The sequence below is a fragment of the Macrosteles quadrilineatus genome, unplaced genomic scaffold (assembly GCF_028750875.1).
Source record: "Macrosteles quadrilineatus isolate MER2022 unplaced genomic scaffold, UCM_ALF_1.0 Scaffold_9__3_contigs__length_116548681, whole genome shotgun sequence".
NCBI lineage: Eukaryota > Metazoa > Arthropoda > Insecta > Hemiptera > Cicadellidae > Macrosteles > Macrosteles quadrilineatus.
Genome location: NW_026542602.1, coordinates 98,739,912 through 98,758,481, shown reverse-complemented (window position 1 = coordinate 98,758,481; position 18,570 = coordinate 98,739,912). Strand labels below are relative to the sequence as shown.

Genomic DNA, 18,570 nt, shown 5'->3' with positions numbered 1-18,570 from the left:
TGTGGTTAAACGCACCACAGCTCTGATTAAAATTAAAGCTATATTATTAGAGTTGGTGTCTCAAGTTGTGACGTCTATAATTAATCATTCAAGATAAAAATTGTAATTTCACAATGCATGTTTCTCCGTCCTTTGAATTAATGCTGAAATTAATGTGTGTCCTGTGATCCACTTACAGGTATTACTGGTATTAGAATGCAAATGAAATATTCTGCATTAACCATAAAGTAGCTTATGCGGTGATTAGAACTGTACTTGAGGCCGGAGCTAGATCAAGTGGTTCATGCAAAGATCACGGAAATTATCAGCTTTCAAAAATCAAAACAACGTTCTTCATACAGTAATTTAAACTAGAAGTTGATCACTAGAATAATAATTCGTATGACTGTCATTTAAATCCTCCTCATTGAACATAACAGCATTGACTTAAATAATAATAGGTTGACTGTAGTCAATGATAACAGCTAATCAGTATGGTTATAGATATTTGCTATATTATGTATGCTATAGTGCTTAATATTTATATATTTGCTAGAGATAAACTTAGAAAAGAGTTCTTCAGTTAGATCTAGATGTATCTGCTAGAGTCAGAAATATTAGAGTTATAGATAAGGATAGGGTTAGAGATAGATGCTATTGCTAAACATAAAGAGAAATGAGTGAAGAGACTTAAGAGCTAGAAGTATGTGCTCGGGCATGAGTTATAGATATTTGGTAGTGTTCATGTTAAAAATAGATGGTTGAGTTTTTAGAGAGATATTTGCTGGAGCAAGATACTGTATAGAGATTGTTGCCTGCCTATGGCTAAAGGCTGAAATAGATGCATGAGTTAGCGATGGTTAGAGGTAAATATGGTTGCTAGAGTTAAAGATAACACTTCAGTTAAAGAGAAAGATATTAGAGCTAGAGATAGTAGAGCTAGAGTAATCGACAGTTGCAGTCCAGTTGCATCCTCTAGACCTTGAAAGGTCACAAGTGGACCGGAAACCAATAAAGCGAGCCGGAAATGGAATCGTCCTCATGAAATCAGATTCTAGCCCGCCTACGCGACCAAAACAATGGGCGGCATCCTTTTGAAAAATCGGGAGCGAACCCATCGTTGCATTTGCATCTGCATTCTCTCGACCTTGGAAGGTCAGTCCACCGGAAACCAATAAAGTAACCGCAGGAAGTCACCGCCTCCTGTATCGACGCGTCCCTCGTCTCCCGTAGATAGATACTGTAATAAATGTCATGTCTGCGACGGGCAAGCCCTTTTTCATTCATAAATAATAGACAATAAAAGTCCAGCTGGTACTTTGTAGTCTCACTGCATTGAAATTGACATAGGAGTGCTATTGGTCGTGCGGCTGATAAATATAAAAACAAACTGTCTGAATCGTAATACGTATGTTTGAAAATCATGGATGATTTCACTCTCATTTAAAATTAAAATATTGATTCCTAGATTAACGTGCTTTCCAAAGAATAACAAGTACTTTGCACTTTCAGAAAGAGGGATATGAATTATTCTTACCAAACAACTCATAAAGTTCCTTAAGAAGAAATGGTATATTTATGAAATAATAATATAAAAATACTACTGTATTAGTGGCTAACTTGATGAAATACAACAATCTTGTGCTTTGAATACTTTGCAAACTTAGGCCATTTCCAGCATCGTCGGAGAATTCTGAAATGATAATGAACTTAATAATTCTAGAGATGAGATCTCCACGTGGGTGTTGTTTATCAATTATCATTATCTACTGGGTCTTAAAGATTGCTTCGCCCTCTCAGTTAGCTAGCTGCAAGACTTATACATTTTGGGTATCCGTTCAAATTTCACATCTACGGCCTACTGTTTCAATAGAAGAAGAAGTCTCATGTTGGCAGTCATTTTTCTTCCCTCCAAAATCGCAACCAGACGCGAAGCATACCGCTAGTCTGCTGTACAGACGACCCCGCCATTTTCGACACCGCCAGTGTTTACTGCCAAGTTAGCGCCGCCATAAAACGAATGAGTCGAAAGGCGTAAAATTAGCGGCGAGATAAGATAGCGCGGTTCCCACAGCTTAGCGCCGCCAAGGCACTGCGTGGATTAGAACTCGCACACGAGTACGAATATCCAATATGGTTACGCTTGATGGCGTTTGAAAATAAATGCTTTATTTGTCAAGATATTTCAAAAGTATTGAAATTAATGAAAACATTGAGTATTGATTGTAAAAATATAAGGTTTTGGTTAATAGGAAATCTTTTTGATGTCCCTGGAGGCTGAAGGGAATAGTCCGACTTAGAGGCAGTTATTCTTTGAGACTTATATTTTGTACTGATAAATAAAATATGCTTAAAACCATGTTTTATCATTTTTTTTAATTGACATTAATTTTTGAGTCAATCCGAACCCGCACATCCAGAATAGAGGTCTCGCGTTAACCACGAGCCCAGTCTCTGCGCGTTGGAGGACTACTTTGGTAGGATGATCAATGATATTCCCATTGCCAAAGAAGATTGATTACATATATCCAAGCCAAATTCAGTAAAAGATAAAAATCTCGGTCTACAAAGAAAGTTATTGAAAAAATAAATCCGTTGAGTGATTTGATTTTGTGGAGCAAAACAATTTACGAGAAAGAATAATGTTGAAATGCCATACAGTAAAGCAGTAAAAGTTTTATCAAGACGGTCCGTGTGAATATTAAACAAATCATTTGGCAAAAAAAACATAAAAATATATTATAAAGTAATGACCCAAGTTTTGGAAGGTTGATTTTTTTTATTTAAATAAAACAACCTTTTCCGATAATCTTGAATAAATATTGAAATATTTCATATCGACTAAGAAATGCAGAAGTGTTGCCTCATATCCTAACTATTTAACAAGACTTCTAACAAACTGTAGTCTATACTTTTCCACAACGGTTGTACGCGGAAAAGATCACTGGCACAAAGCTGTATCCTTGTGGCTCGCCGTACCCTCGGCGGGGGCGGCGTGGGGGCGGCAGTGAGGGCGGTGTCGTCGCTTCTCGCTCTGAGACAATCACAGTTCCGTCTTAAATGGTTTGTTGTCCGTAGGCGAAGTGGTCAGGCGGTCATAATCGGCTACCGACTTCCGTTGCAAATTTCAGATTACGACCTGGAATATTTCACAGCTTTCACGCTGTTGCTGATTTCTTTTTCTTAAGTGGTAACAATTAAAATGAGGTTTATTCGCTAAGTATTAGTATGTGATTTCATCGGTTTTTACGTTTGATCATTTTGTTTAAATTGGTAGCGAGACAGGGGGTAAAACCATCGATTTTTTAGTTCTCGTCCTGGTGACTTCACTAATGTTTCTCTCACTCCCACTTTGATTGAAGGTTAAGGACAATGGCATTTGATGCCGAAGGTACAGGTAAATTCAAGTTTGACAGAAAAACAGAAGTCGTTTCAAAATAAAGTAAAATAATAAATCCTGATGCCACGTAAAATAAAATTTTGAAAATCGAGGATACATTGTGATGCGTATCGTCTTGAAGATCCACAAATTGTACAATATTTTATTTACAAGATCCAATCGATTTAAAGGTTTCCAAGTTATTGTCACATAGTGCAAAGCGCCCTTCGCATCGGGGGTTCCACAAGGGCCCAATTCAGGGCCTTGAAGAACGTTTAATGTTCCTTGCAAAACGTCGCCAATGGGCGGCCCGGAACACCTATTGTTTGCATTTCCGCTATTACAGAGATAATTTGCTTAAGCACCGTACTTAAACTAAATGCGGCTTTTATACAGAACATTGGCTGGGATGTATCGGCTATTCATCGGCCCAGCCTTCTACTGGGGAGTGTTGTCTGAGGAGGGAAGGGCAAAGGATTTTTAAACTCTTCAAGTTTCGATTACTCTTCATTTCATATTTTTATTGATTTGAACAAAATTTCGTTTTGTCTCCTCAACCCTTTTGAAAAGACTCTGATGAAATTTCAAGGAATTTCAGTGTTGTAAGCCACTAAAACGTAGTTTTGTTTCATTATTTTTTATTTAACAGATCAGTTCCATTTACTGCTTACAAAACAGTCTTGGGAGATAATGGCACTGGAATATAGCTTCTTAAAGTTTTCTGACATATTTTGAAATGACAGATTTTATAACTTTAAATTTAAAAAATTTAAACTGGAGTAATGTGTGAAAGTTCGCAAATCTATTTTAGGAACCAAACCTTTTTATTTGATTTTGAATCGCCCTTAAGGTCGTTTTTAAGAGGTTGGCCTTTGGAAAAGTCAGTATAGTAACATATGAAATATACATCTTAAAACACACATATGGCATCGTGGTGTGAACTCATGACGCGCTGATTTTGGCTCCTCAGTCCATTGCGTTGCCATCTGATCCACCGACTTACCAAATCTTTTATATAATTAAAATTATATTTCTTCGAAAAAGAAATAAAATTACTTTTGGGTTAAAATATAAATATTAAAATCGAATTTTAGACATATTATGGCTAGAATGTGAATCCTACGTGACATATAAACAACCTTCAGTTCAGAATACTGACGAATGAGACGTATGACGTCATGTTGGCAAGCTTGTATGACATGTAGATCAGCTGATATCAGACTGTCATCTGCTGAATGTAAACAATCTTGAACCGGATCAGGGATTGCTAATCGAACAGACGAGCCGTCGTGGCAAGTGCAAAGTTGTATGAGGATCTGAATGTGAATCGTGCAATCTATATTATTAATAAGCTACATGAAACTTTGTGAACAATAAGGCTTTTTTGTTTTAAGATTTAACCCCACATATTGTATACCAAAAGGTTCGTAGGTCCCTTGGGCTCTGCCTCAGTGGCTTTTTAAGTTCCCATGTTACCCTTGTGAAGAACATATTTCTTTACATTATGATCAGCTGGATAATTTAATTGCTGTTAATATTTTAGTTGCAATTTAAGGAAATGTGTGCTACAAACATTTTACTGACTTGGTTGAAATTTAGTATTATTTTATTTTAAATTGGGTTGATGTAAATAGAATGGAAAAAGCGAGAAAGCCTAGACTATTTGATATACTAAAAAGAAAACTGAATTAACACTGTTCTTTATTTCTTGAGCAATCATTGAAAGAGCCGATTTGCAATAATGGTACCATTGGAAAGTCATAGAACGCCACCAAGTAGAAAAAATAGAAATATTTTTTTTTTATATTCATAATCGTTGTTATGGACAACCTAATGCGGCTATAAGTGGTAAATATTTGTAGAAAACACTAAAAAACAAGATCAGATTTTGAAAATGGTACATCGTGAGTATTTTCATAATTTTTGAGTCGTCTCTTCAGAAGTTATGACTGTTATTCGTTTTAAAATAACGCCTGTAATACTTCGCAATTGCTCGAATTCGAGCAACAGGTACACTAGTGTAAACTGAATCTAGTAAATCTGTGTAAAAATATGACTGATAGGCCTAAGCGAGTGTGATTTAACCAAAGATTTTTTTAAAATTCGAATTGATATAATCTTTGGGGTTATATTTGATCTTGTCAAGTTATTGTCTTCCGAACATCATGATATAATTTTCTGTCATGTAAATATAAAAAAATAATATTTTTAAATATGTAAATATAATAGTTGCTACTAAAACAACAGTTTTCTTGAATCTTGAACTATGTTTTGTAATAGATTTTCGACTAGGAAACAGTGACAATCAGAATAATATTTATTTTTTGCTATGTTCAGTTAAATAAATGTGATAATGTAAATAAACCAATAATATTTTCTATAGGTAACACCGTATACTCTGCTAATCCAAGATACCATTCATCCTGAATAATAACTGTCCCTGTTGATTGGGTTAATGATTCCGAATGATTAAACAGCTAATCTTAGTCACTAAAAGCTACACAGATCATATCACTCCATCCTACCCTCATCCTTAACTTATGAAATACGCACGAAGATAGCGTCCCCATCTCGATTCAAAGTTGATAAATAATAATAATTAACAATTAAATACATAATTTATTTCTCGGGACACAGGGACATCTCCAACAAACCAGTGTCTAAGTTGTTATAGTAGATAGTATCTCAGACTTCAGTACGAAGTAGTGGGTTCGATTCCCGGCATATCCCCAAAAACTTGGTGGGTTTGGATCGGTTTGGACCACCTAAGCGTTTATGACTATTGGAAACGGCATTGACGTAGACACAAAAAATATGTAAAAACAATGAACATCAACCGAACTGTAAAGAGAAAATTTACAAAAAAACCTGAGGCCATCCGCTTACTGAGAATGAATGGAATAAACCGCGCTGGAAATTCCGCGAGTCTTTGCGACGTTTGACGTTTGCGAGTAGCGAAGTAGCGAAGTAGTAGCGCGGCGCGGGCGAAGGCGTGGTTAAAATCCCAGTTCATTACATCATAATGAATGAGTCAGACTATCGCAAGGAACATGTTAATTGCTCTGGCCACCGCCGCGACTGGCAGCGCTGCATGTCAAACTGACAGGCCGGACTGGCGGCAACATTACACATTACACAGGGAGATCACCAACCAATCACTGCTGAGGAAGTACACGGCGTAATAGATAAGTTGAAGTTCAAGGGTGTGCTCGTTGGAGATCAGAACTTTACACAAAGATTCGGGATCGGGTCTACTCTTCCATCTATGACCACCAATAGGATTTTTAGCTGCGTGACAACATCGTGACTATAATTTGGAGAACAACATCTGTGTCCTTTCAGGGTTTGCTTACCTTCTCAAGGGTAGTAAAATAATAATAATGTTTTCGGCATTTCGTCAAATTTGGATAAAAAGTTTGGTTCAACGAATAATGTATACAAACAGCATTTGAAGTGCTGTTCGTAACCTTATGATTTACGTTGTGGTAGTAATCAGTATCACGATTAACTAGAATTACCATGGTTTGGAAAGTTTCTAGAAATATTAATGTAGATTTGTCAATGAACATTATTAGCTGAATATGGTGAAAAATATACATCGGATTAACGTCCCTAATTTAGCGATGTTAGCTTAACACCCGGAAGAAATTTGATCTGATTCAAATGAAGAAGAATCTCAGAAGAAATTCTGACCAAATTGCATGGCGTTCACATTTTTATGTCAACGCCAAATTTCTTCAAGCAGCTTTTACATTGAAAGATCACCCATCAACAAATTCTAACGGTAAATCACAACATACATACTAAGACTGAACAATACGCCATAAAGCTAATGAAAACTTTTCCCACCGTCAACTTTCCGATTGGAAACATTCCATGGACAAAGGCGGGGGCTTCATTCATTGGCACCGACGCTGTCTTGACACTTGGCGTGTCTCTTTGATTTACAGCGCTGCAAGTAATCAAGCAACACCGAGAGTGCAAGACAATAAATTAATCCTGAGCTTAACGAATGTCTGTTGTAGCGCCGTGCCGTCTGTCGTGTGTCCGCAGACGGATACGATCTGCTCTTGATAGTCAACTTGTAGGAAATATATCCCGGATAAAGTGCCGTTGAAAATCTTTGATGACCACAGGATATATGGATAAGGCATGGGTTACGGTGAGAACCTTTGATGGCCAAAGCATGTTGGGATAAAGTATTTCTTTTGTCCTAGAACGCTAGGCACGAGCCCGGGATGGTTTTCACACTACTTCAGGCTAGACCTAGGGGTTGCGGCAATATCACTTAGATCAAATCCATTGGTGATTTGGCAGGATTTGAACCCGGGACCTCAGGGACTGTAATCCGCTGTAATCCCGCGCTCTAGCCACTAGACCAGCTCGCTCTGGGGGTATGGATCAAGTGATAAAATCAAATCAAAGATTTTGAAATGTCGTATTGCTGTTTAATGATTTGAAGAAATAAATGGTTCAAATGACTGAAAATATTGTTGGCCAAGGATGAAATAGAGATAAAATATGAAACAATCGACTTTGAAATTGAGAAACTTCGATGAGCAAAGAATATTTAAATACATTATTACTGTGGAATGATTTTAAGAAATGACTTAGTATGGTTCAAATGACGTTGAAATACTTCGATAGCCAATGGCTTTTCGTATACAGAATAATACTGTCGAGCTAAGATCGCAAGGGAGATTAAGGGTAGCTGGATTATCTGACATTGATAAACTTTGATGGCCGAAGGGCGTTAGGATATAAAATCATATTTGCTAGGTTGTATTCAAAATAAAATTAGGAATTAATATCAGAAAGTCACGTTGCTGTCCGAAAGAAATTGGATCATACAGTATTATCATAGAGAAAATATCAAAAGTATAGCAAAGCCCACTGTGATGTTAGAGAGCAATGAAATTTGGATCTAATAACCCTGAGAACTATGATGGCTAAAAGCAATTTGAATATAAAATAAAATCATCTTGATTAAATTAAATAGAAGGAATACTATGCATTCTGGATGATGATTCTGCATATTGTGAAGGAAGTATTAAAAGGAGAATTGTCTGGATTACGTGAAATTGATACGTGGTCGGATGTGATACAAATATAAAATAATATTGTTGGGGTTTGGTTGGAAGGAAAATGAGAAAATCTGGTTCATTTGACTTTGAGACCTTTGATATAATTTCACAAATGAAATATTTTATAAAACAAATCGTCGAAAGGGATGAAAAATGTGCTAACAAATCAGAATGAAGAGAACAATTTTGAAAGATAACCCCATTAGATTATTTGTTAATCAAAAATCAGATATGCTCCCGCGAATTTTCTGGCGAGTTTCAACTACACTGCTTGATAATGTCAAAAATCAAAGAAGTAATCATTACAATTATTAGTCTAAGAACGGCCACTGTATGCTTATTTCAAAGCAAAATAGGAAATCTTAAAAGGCTTGTTTTTACAATCTAGAATATTTCTTCTTGGGTGTCCAAATTCAATACTACCACACTCAAAATTGCATAAATAGTCTTATTTATTAATTTCCGGACATAACTAGCTGCAAAGGTAGTCAAAACCCCGAAGTTTCAAGTAGTTCTCTGTAGCGGAGACGCTCGCCGGCGCCGGTACCGCTCAGTTAATCGCGTTTTAAAGCCCGCTTGATGCAAGCCAGTCGTAATATTTACGTCATTTACAGTTCGCAGTGAGATCGGCGTTATTGGTCGTCAAACCGTGACAACGTCACATTCGGTTATTTCGGTTGAGGCTATTTTCAAGTTATGGGTTTTGCACTTCATTTCTTCATGAAGTAAGTGGGAAGTGCAGTTAGCAAGTTGGGAATGTATGATATTGCTGTAAAATGCGATTAATTATTAAATAAATAAACATGGATGGTGCCTAACAAGATGACGTCCTTACACAGTAACTAGACCAGATTTTGGATAGTTTTCATAACGTTAGAACATGTCTATTTTGTTGGAAACACACACAATTGTTGCAAGTGTTTAAAAACATGCATATTTATTTGATGAAAATCCTTATATACACTACAACGTTCAAAATTATTTACCTATAATTGTTGTAGAGTTAAAATGCTAATTATCACAAAAAAATATTATTAATCTTGTTAATACACACGTTTTTGGGTGTTCCCGTCTTATTTTTTTAAGTTCCAATTATTTATTAAAAATAACTACAGTTTTGAGCATTATTGAATGTCGAAATTAAATAAGTTAATTAAAAGGACAAATACATTCCGTCTCTCATTACATAATATTTCCAATCCTTCCCTGTCCCATTCATTCATAACAATTTCTTTCTGTACTTTATCTTATCATATAATTTATTATCTTACTTAGTCCCATTCCTAAAAATGCATTCATTCTCTTATTACCTAATATTTAAACTCTTTCCTTGCCATGTTCCCAACTATTCCCTTCTGTCTCTTATTCTACAAATAATTTATAATCTTACTTAGTCCCATTCAAAAAAATTATAATTATCTTATCACATAATAGTTCCATTATTTTCTTGTCCCATTCCCAACAATTCCTTTCTGTCCCTTAAGATAATTTATCATTTTACTTTTCCCATTCCTAACAACATGCTCATCTCTTATCACGTATTATTTCCAACCATATAATGTCAAATCCCTAACAATTCCCTTGTCTCGTCACACAACTTGCAATAACATGTCCCAACTAAACTTTCTGTCTCGATAACATTTCGGATCACTTTCCAATCGTCTCGCCAGTACATGATATGAATATTCGCTTATTTCCAGAGCACTTTGCCTGTACAAGGTGCGCAGGTACGTTGGTAATTCGCTGACCATGTTGTTGCTAGGCGCCTCCACGCATAACTGCTGACCGACGACTACTGGACTCCACGATCTAGACCAGACGGCTACGCTCTATATGACCCTTCGTCTGTGTCTACGCTCCTTCCGCCTCCGTCGCTCCATCACTCCGTCGTCTCCATGGAGACGGGGATGTCTCCATGACAAACTCATTGATCAATTGGAAATATACATAGACTTACGTGGACAATGGATAGAATGCACTATCTATTTCCATTTAAGTTGTAGCATCGAAATAATTATACTGTACTTCGTCATAGATATATCTTTTGGTAATCTGTGTGATCAGGTGAAGGAACTGTCCATGTAATATAGTGTGCGGTTTTTTACGGTTTAATTCTTTGTTTTAACCTAGTTCAATAAAATAAAGGGATATAATTAAAAAAAAGCTAATTATTTGGATGCAGTGAAGTCAAAATCTTAAAATATGCTCTAAAATAAAGGAGAAACAGAAACCTTTTGTTAACCACCACTCTTGTCAACGTTAACTACACACAAAGATAAAACAAAATTGATAATATCGTGAGAAGTCATCTTGTAATAGAAGCAACACGTGCGTAATAACAGGCGCTATACTGATCAAGAAGTCAACATTCAAAATTATTTTTTAAATAAAATATTCTATACAAGTATGTTTCCGTTTGTCTGGGTAGTAAGAGAACGATACAGTTCACTTTGAAAGGTGAAATATGAAACATTGTAAAATATTAGAATATATAGTTGACGCTAACTGATTAACGTATGATTTTTGGTGAAAATCTGTATCAAATACTTAAAAAGCGTATATAGAGTATTTGAAAAAATACTCTTATCATTGTATGGCGTCGGTTTAAAATTAATTTAGTACTATAAAGCTTTTAAAATAAAAATTGCTTCTTAAATAGTATTATGTATAAAGTTGCCATGTATTAGCATTATAATATTGTTTATTTGGTATAAATTATCAAGCAATTAGTGAATAAAACTAAAGGCGGTGGATATTTTATAACAACTAGATATTCGCAATTACTTATAAAAGATTTTATTAATTTGTTTCAAAAATATCACGGAAAATGCATTATTAGATAATAAAACAATACTCTCGAATTCAGGCAAGGTTTATAGGCCTAGTATATTTTATAAAAAAAAAAAAAAAAAAAAAAAAACCTGTATGAGTCTAAAGTTATTCTATGATATCAACATATTATTAAAATCACTAATCAACATCCTATTAATCCTATTGATCGAAATAACTGGTGATATGAATGTTAAACGACAACAGTCTACAACAATATTTCCCAATGTTTAAAAATTACAATGCTTAGTTTGGATTCAAATTTAAATTTTGTACTTCAGACATTATAATGTTAAATAATTATTACAAATATAGTTTTCAATAAAGCTAATTAAAAGTTAATGAATACTTTAACAAGCAATTTTAAATTTTCTATGAATCAAATGGTTAAAATATGCTTGCTAAAACTTGAGGTTATTGCTCATTGAACACTGAAATAAGTCCAAAATAAAATCAAATAATAAGATCGAACAAAAGGTTCTGAGCCCCAACCATTTTCTGTAATGGAAAAAATAGAATAGAAATACAGTAGAAATATTATGCATATGTAGAAGAAATAATTATAAGGAAATATATATTTAACAACGAAATTATATTATATTCTCATTAAAATATTTGAGTGACTCAAGCTTAAATTGCCATAAACAATAGCACACATTCGTAGAAATTTATTTTGCTATATTTCAATGGGAACCGCAAAAGTAGGTCTGTATGTTTTGCCCTATCTGTCAATGTAAAATTACCTTTATGATAAGCATTTACTGCTTAGACGATAAGTTATGATAAGACTTACAATTTTAGATTGCCGTAGTGCTCAATAGTGTCAAAAACTTTAAATCTCGACGTGCCAAAAATAAAATAAAAAACTAAGTGGGTAAAAAATCAGAACGTTTACTAAAGAGTGTGCATAAACTATGTTAAAACGAAAGAGTTAAAAATTTAATGATTTTTTAACGGTGTTGTGTGGATTTGTTTATAGACTGCAAATCTGCACAACACCGTCGAAATATATTTGAAATACAGAATTTAATATTCATTGAGTTCAAGTGTTAATGCATCTCGAATCAACACTTTCAATATACTCTGCAATTTAATCTTTCAATATAGGGCTTTAAATTTTAAACTTTAGGAATGTCCATAAATTAAAAACCCTTGCTCAGTATTCAATTTAACATCCCAATTTACTGCGAAATGAGCCATTCATTCAATTTAATATAAAAACTGATTTATGTAAATTAAGATACGATAATAGCATTTTACCAAACTTTATTCACGTAGATTATGTCCTATAAAATGTATAAGGACAAGGGTATAGTAGTAGAGTAGTAGATAGTGTGGACATTAATATTGTAAACATAACAGTTTGAAAAAGTAGCAAAGCAAAAAAAAATTATAAATTATCAATGCTAAAAAGTGTTCTTATCGGGTAAAAAAAATGTAAATGAACATGAATTCTAAACTCATATTTACAGATAAGTATTGAAAAATATAAATGTTATCAAACAACTAATAACTCATATTTTCATTTGTATTAAAAAATAAATCGTCTATATTAATTAAAATTTCCACCAATGACTCAAAAATGTATGAGAATACCGAGTTTATTGTTCGTCATCATGTTATGAGCGCGTTTGCATTGTAGGTCGATAAACTTTTTTAAAATGTTATTTTCTACTTCCCAAAAAATGAATGTGTTAAGTGAATAAAAAGCGTTTGGAAAACATTGAAAATTGTATGAAGAACCACATAAACAAAAAAAGTTATATTAAAACAATGTAATTGAATAGATAAACATATGAAACAGTACATGACAAATTAATCTCCTCACCTTCTCTTTCTTGGAATATACACTTCAAATAATTTTGCACGTTATAAAGTTTTGCTGCAAATGATCCAATTAAAGCTTGAAATGAATTACTAAAATCCATTTATAAACATACGTAAGTTTTAATAAAGAATCACTTATCGACACTGTTCAATGTACTGTAAATATGTGCTAAATGAATGAAGATTGTTTGAAATGAATGAAATAAAATTATACAGTTTACACCAATCATATTAATTTTGTTTGGATATATTACCTCCAATCACGATACATTTTATGTTGTTCGGCAATCACACAAATTGCTCAGTACAAAGTGATACAACCTGAAACCTTGCATTGAAGTATGATGAATTTGGCTGGACACAAAAAAAATCCCTATGGTTAACTTAGGTCATTGAAACTACTGTTTCAAAATATATGGCGGCATCTTTTTTATTATTAAAAAGTGTCTATTGGGATGAATACAATAACAAATACCAAACAATCTATTTAGTTGTCTATATGGTTGTCCACCTGCAGATTGTTTCGTGTACATTCATTATTAAAATTATACCCTATTAAAAACTTACTTACTTTTGGATACTAAATTCTCCGAGGAATCATCCAAAGCGTCCCTTTCCAATTCAATGTTATGTGTGAACCTAGCCTACGCAACTTATATTTACGATATTTATTGTATACTTCTTATAGATTACATTCTATTTGTTTACTTATAGATTTGTAACAGTAGGATATTCCAGATTCTGAACCATTGTGGAAACGCTTATCGTGACTCAAAAAAGTCTGCAATAATCAACGAGCACATAATATAAATATGTGCCAACGAGCACATAATATTTATATTAGTTAGGGCCTATTGTTTTAAACGCTTTCTTGCCTACGGTCGGGAATCCCAAAACGCCGCAAAAACTAAAATAATAACTATAACAATTCTTCAAAGACAAACTTATGAAAAAACATTAAATTAACATTAAATTTGAAAAATTAACAACTTACATTGACGGCATTACCTCTAAAGCTGTCACCATTTCCTTTTATAAATATTCCATAAAATGTGTTTGCATTTAAAGTATCCCAAGGGTTAAATCCCTAAAAATATTGTCCATGAACTCATTCATTAAATAACAAACAAATAAGTTAAATGTTTACATTTAATTTTGGATACTTCATTTTTCAGGTGGTTGGCCAAAATCGCGGGTTTTAAATAAACTTTCATTTAATATTAATGGTAGACCACTATCACTGTTAATGCCTTAAAATCTGACTGCCGCTGGTTAGATTCGAAGAGACTGGACCTAGATGTAGTTTTGTTAGAGTTATTATAATCAGTTATCTTATCTAGACAAATGGCTTAGGTGGTAACATGGTAAATGTTTTTATAGTTCACTTAAAAAAAAAAAATGTTGGCACCAATAAACACATAAAAAATTATGACCACAACAACACTTTAAACAACATAAACTCCGCACAAAAATTTACAATTAAGAAAAATAACTTACTTTCAATTCTGGAAACTAAATCCTCCAAGGGGTTGGCCAAAGTGGGGTTCCATAGTGGAGAACATGGTGTCAAAAGGTTAGAATGTTAACATGTCACTGGCACTGCACGGCTACACGACTGCACGCACGGTACTAGACCACCACGTCTGGCACGGTACTGCAGGGCTCCGCCACACTGGCCCCCCCTACCCGACGTGTGGCCAGCGGGGCGGAGTCCCCGGCTGATATAGGGGAGACAGAGGTCTGTCGATCAGGAAGTCACGGTAATGAAGGGGTAGAGGGTATTATGGAAATTGACAATGTCGCTAATGTTTGAGGAGGTGATGTGAAATTAGTCTGATTTTGATTCGTAATCTTCAAGTATTTGAACTTTGATTGGTCAATGCAAGATTCAATAATAAGATTCAATAAGACATGAATATGGATTCAATAATAAGTCTTGGTAATGGAGGGTATTATGGCAATGCAATTTTTCTGAGGTGAGATATTAGTTTATGATGAGTGTTGTATACAACAACCAAAAGTAGTTTAAACTAGAAATATTGTTAAGAAATAATTAATTGATTTTATTTTACAGTGTTAAAGTACGATTAAATAGATCTGTTACGAAGGCGGACATAAAAAAACTTTAATATGAAAAAAAGTATAAGGATAACCAAGAACATCAAGTAATATACATTTTTTTAAATTTCTAAATGAGTAAAAAAAATAAAGTGATACCTGTTTATTTATGAGATTTAAACTCAACATTTAAACTTGAAGTTTAAGCATGAAGTTTATAAACTTACAATGCAGTTGTTAAATTGTCATTTATTAATGAATTACTATTTCACATAGTTCTATGTTATAGTCAACATAGATTAAACTCCCTTAATCTATGGTGGATATAATTTACAGCAAAAGTGATATCTAACTTTATATCTAACTTTATAAATCGTGTATCTCTTAAGGTAGATGTGGAATAATATAAGTTATGGAAAACCTACGAGTAGTTGAATTTCAGTTATATAAGTAGGATAAAGAGAGAGTTTTAAAGTAAGATTTCTACCATGCAGTTTGAATACATAAAATTATAAATTTTACCGGATCTGACTATCTCACAGGTTAACCTTCTTAATGTAAAACTAACGATTGACATTTAATTACTATCGAGCATTCTACTTATTTGTAAAAAGAAGTGTCTGTTCACTTGGTCGATCAAAATAAGTGTTTACAGACTCCATGGTTATAACAAAATGCTTTATCCATAGTTATATTATACTAAGCATTAAGTACTTTGTCTATTATATCCAAAGAAAATATTGACATCGAACATTTTTTAAATTATGCGTTAACTAAAAGATACCCAGGGCTATATAACTATTTATAGAAACATTAACTGTGTTTTCATTATTCACAGTTTTGAATAAACGCATTACGTAGTTCACTGTTTGTATCAATAGTTTACCGAATATTCACAATGACTTCAAAGTATTTTAGTTATGTTGTATTTCGGTTAATGTTGCTGATTTGCAGGTGGATTGCTGATATCTAGAGGGTTTTTATTTATCTAAAAACTTAGTAGCATATTTAAATAAATTAACCATTTAAATTCATTCATGTCTAGGTAATCTAGTGGTTATAGTGATTACCTTAGATTTGGAGGTTGCAAGGTTCGATCCCAAGCAAAAGTGCATTCTAAACCTATAAAAAAATAGATGTCATGTCATTGTTTTACTAATTAGGGACGATATCTGAGAAAGGCTTAGCAGCGTATGGACCGTTCTCTTGCAAAGTAATAAAAATAATAATGTTAAAACGCACAAAATGAAAGTGTAAAGTACAAAGTATATTGTACGAATCTTGTTAGTTACATCACACATGTTCAAATTTCAAAATCAAATCTTCTCAATTTCTCTTCAAACAAGACACCTTTTGTAAAATTGTTTGACTTGAGTTGAGGACCAGGTCGGTATTTCCCGGGCTTTGGTATTTTTGTCCCGAACGTGCTCGAGTCAATAGTACTCGCAGGCGCCGCCCAACAAACTAGGATTGTAAAGTGCAAAACTCCTCTTTGGAAGTTCCAAACATGGTTAGGCCCGACTTTCTTAGAACACTCTAAACTAAACTGTATCATAGCGTGGAATGAGGAGGGAATTTCAACTTTGGAAATAAGCTGAAATCGTTTCAGTCAAACAATTATTTACTTTTGTGAAAATGATTGGTGTATGAAAATACAAATTTAAGTATTTTTGGAAGGGATTTTGTATAATGTGTTTGACTTAACAATATTAGGTATTTATATTAGTGGGAAATCTGTGTAACATATACTTTGATAGGAATTGTGAGAAGCTGTTAGATAAACGGAAGTATGTGGGTTTGCACAACTAATAGAGATCTGAGAGTTAGGAAATAAGTTATTAATTATTATGTCGGATATTTTACCGTCAGGAAACAGTTTATCTCAGTTTTGATTTGGTTATTTACCAAGGGACGTAGAACGCTCTGTTGTTTGTGGCTTTGTCGAGGGTGCGTTTTTTAAGTAAAAACATTGCCTGTGTAAAAACAAAGCCATCAACACAAAAATCGTATATGGCCATATTATTAGTTCAAGCACAGTGATCAAAGAGGTCCTATAAACAAAAAAAAAACGTAAATAACTTAACATTACATTATGAAAAAGTCAATAATCTAAAATGTAAACCCACATCTATTCCTGAAGAAAGAACCCTTTAAATCAACGATGTACAATACTTACTACTCAGTATTAACTGTATGTTGTGTACTTCAGTTAAGTGGGATTTGAGAAGGATTCAGTGCGAATGCTTCGCATAGGTCGTGAAGTATCTTCGTTTACACGGTGATACCCATGCACCGTTACCATTATTGTCACTACGTCACCCTGACGTCTTACACTACGGGAATCGGGAAGTTAATAAGAACTACTGTTTAACACTGTAAAACTGCTAACGACAAGGGAAACAAGGGAAACTTTTATTTCCTTATTCAATGCTATAACCATCGATGTATATAACCTTTATATACATCGATGGCTATAACTGAGGTCTGGGGGTGTCGGTTAACATGGACTCATGGGTTGGGGAAGTGGCGTGACCCGATCGTCCAATAGCAATCGTTTATTGAAATATTATTAACTGGTAGTGGGAAATACAAACGATTTGAGTTCAACGTATACATTTACATATTGCCAACATAGCCTCGTAAATTATTAAATAGTAAAACATGTTATATTACATATATAAATACATTACAGGTCGGCTACTTAGCCCCTAAAACCATCTTGCAAAAAGAAAGCAATAGGTTGAATCTGAACCCAGCTGATCTTAATTACTGGAATCCTCATCACCTGGATCATTTTACCGTTTAATAAACGGTCATGACTAAAGATACAGCTGATCTTAGTCAGTGACAAAGCTGCATGAATAATCTAACTCTTATTTAGACTGTACATACCATATTTGGGTTAACTGCACCTTAGTTGTGTTGACATCTCGTAATAATTATTATAATGAATGAAATAATGAGTTTATTCCTTCAAAACAAATAAATACAAAATAATACAATCACTTGGAACTACGTTGCCACATTATCCAGTAACCGTGGCAAACGTAAAACAAAAAAAATTAAACAATTTTATTTACAACTGAGTCCAGTCTCTTCACTTGAAAAATACAAGTTGCCGCTCTCTGTGGCGTCTTAAGTATAGGAATATAAAATAATCCTAAAGTTAACAGAAATACTCCTATAACTAAAAATGTATTGCCTCTTCGTGAAATGAAAAACAAATTGGAAAGTACAAAAATAGCAAAACTTGACGGATTTATTTGCAGAAAAAAAGAAAATTACAGGTAATTACAGGTATAGTGTATTTTTTAATGTATATTAGCACTGTATATATCAAACATGAGTATGCAGAGATGTTAGCATAAGTATAGGCCTTACCCGCAAGCTGCCATATTTATTGTTATTTGTAAA

The 18,570-nt window shown here is 33.8% G+C and overlaps 1 protein-coding gene across 1 annotated transcript in view; it reads right to left on the bottom strand.

Moving 5' to 3' along the window:
• The window catches only part of LOC129004513 (noggin-2-like), a 34,156-nt gene extending 19,359 nt beyond the window's left edge, over positions 1-14,797 (bottom strand). Inside the window, exon 1 of the mRNA XM_054433124.1 lies at positions 14,596-14,797. The gene's annotated coding sequence lies outside the window, so the exon portion shown is untranslated. The remainder of the gene's footprint in view (positions 1-14,595) is intronic.
• Between the last annotated feature and the right edge of the window lie 3,773 nt (positions 14,798-18,570).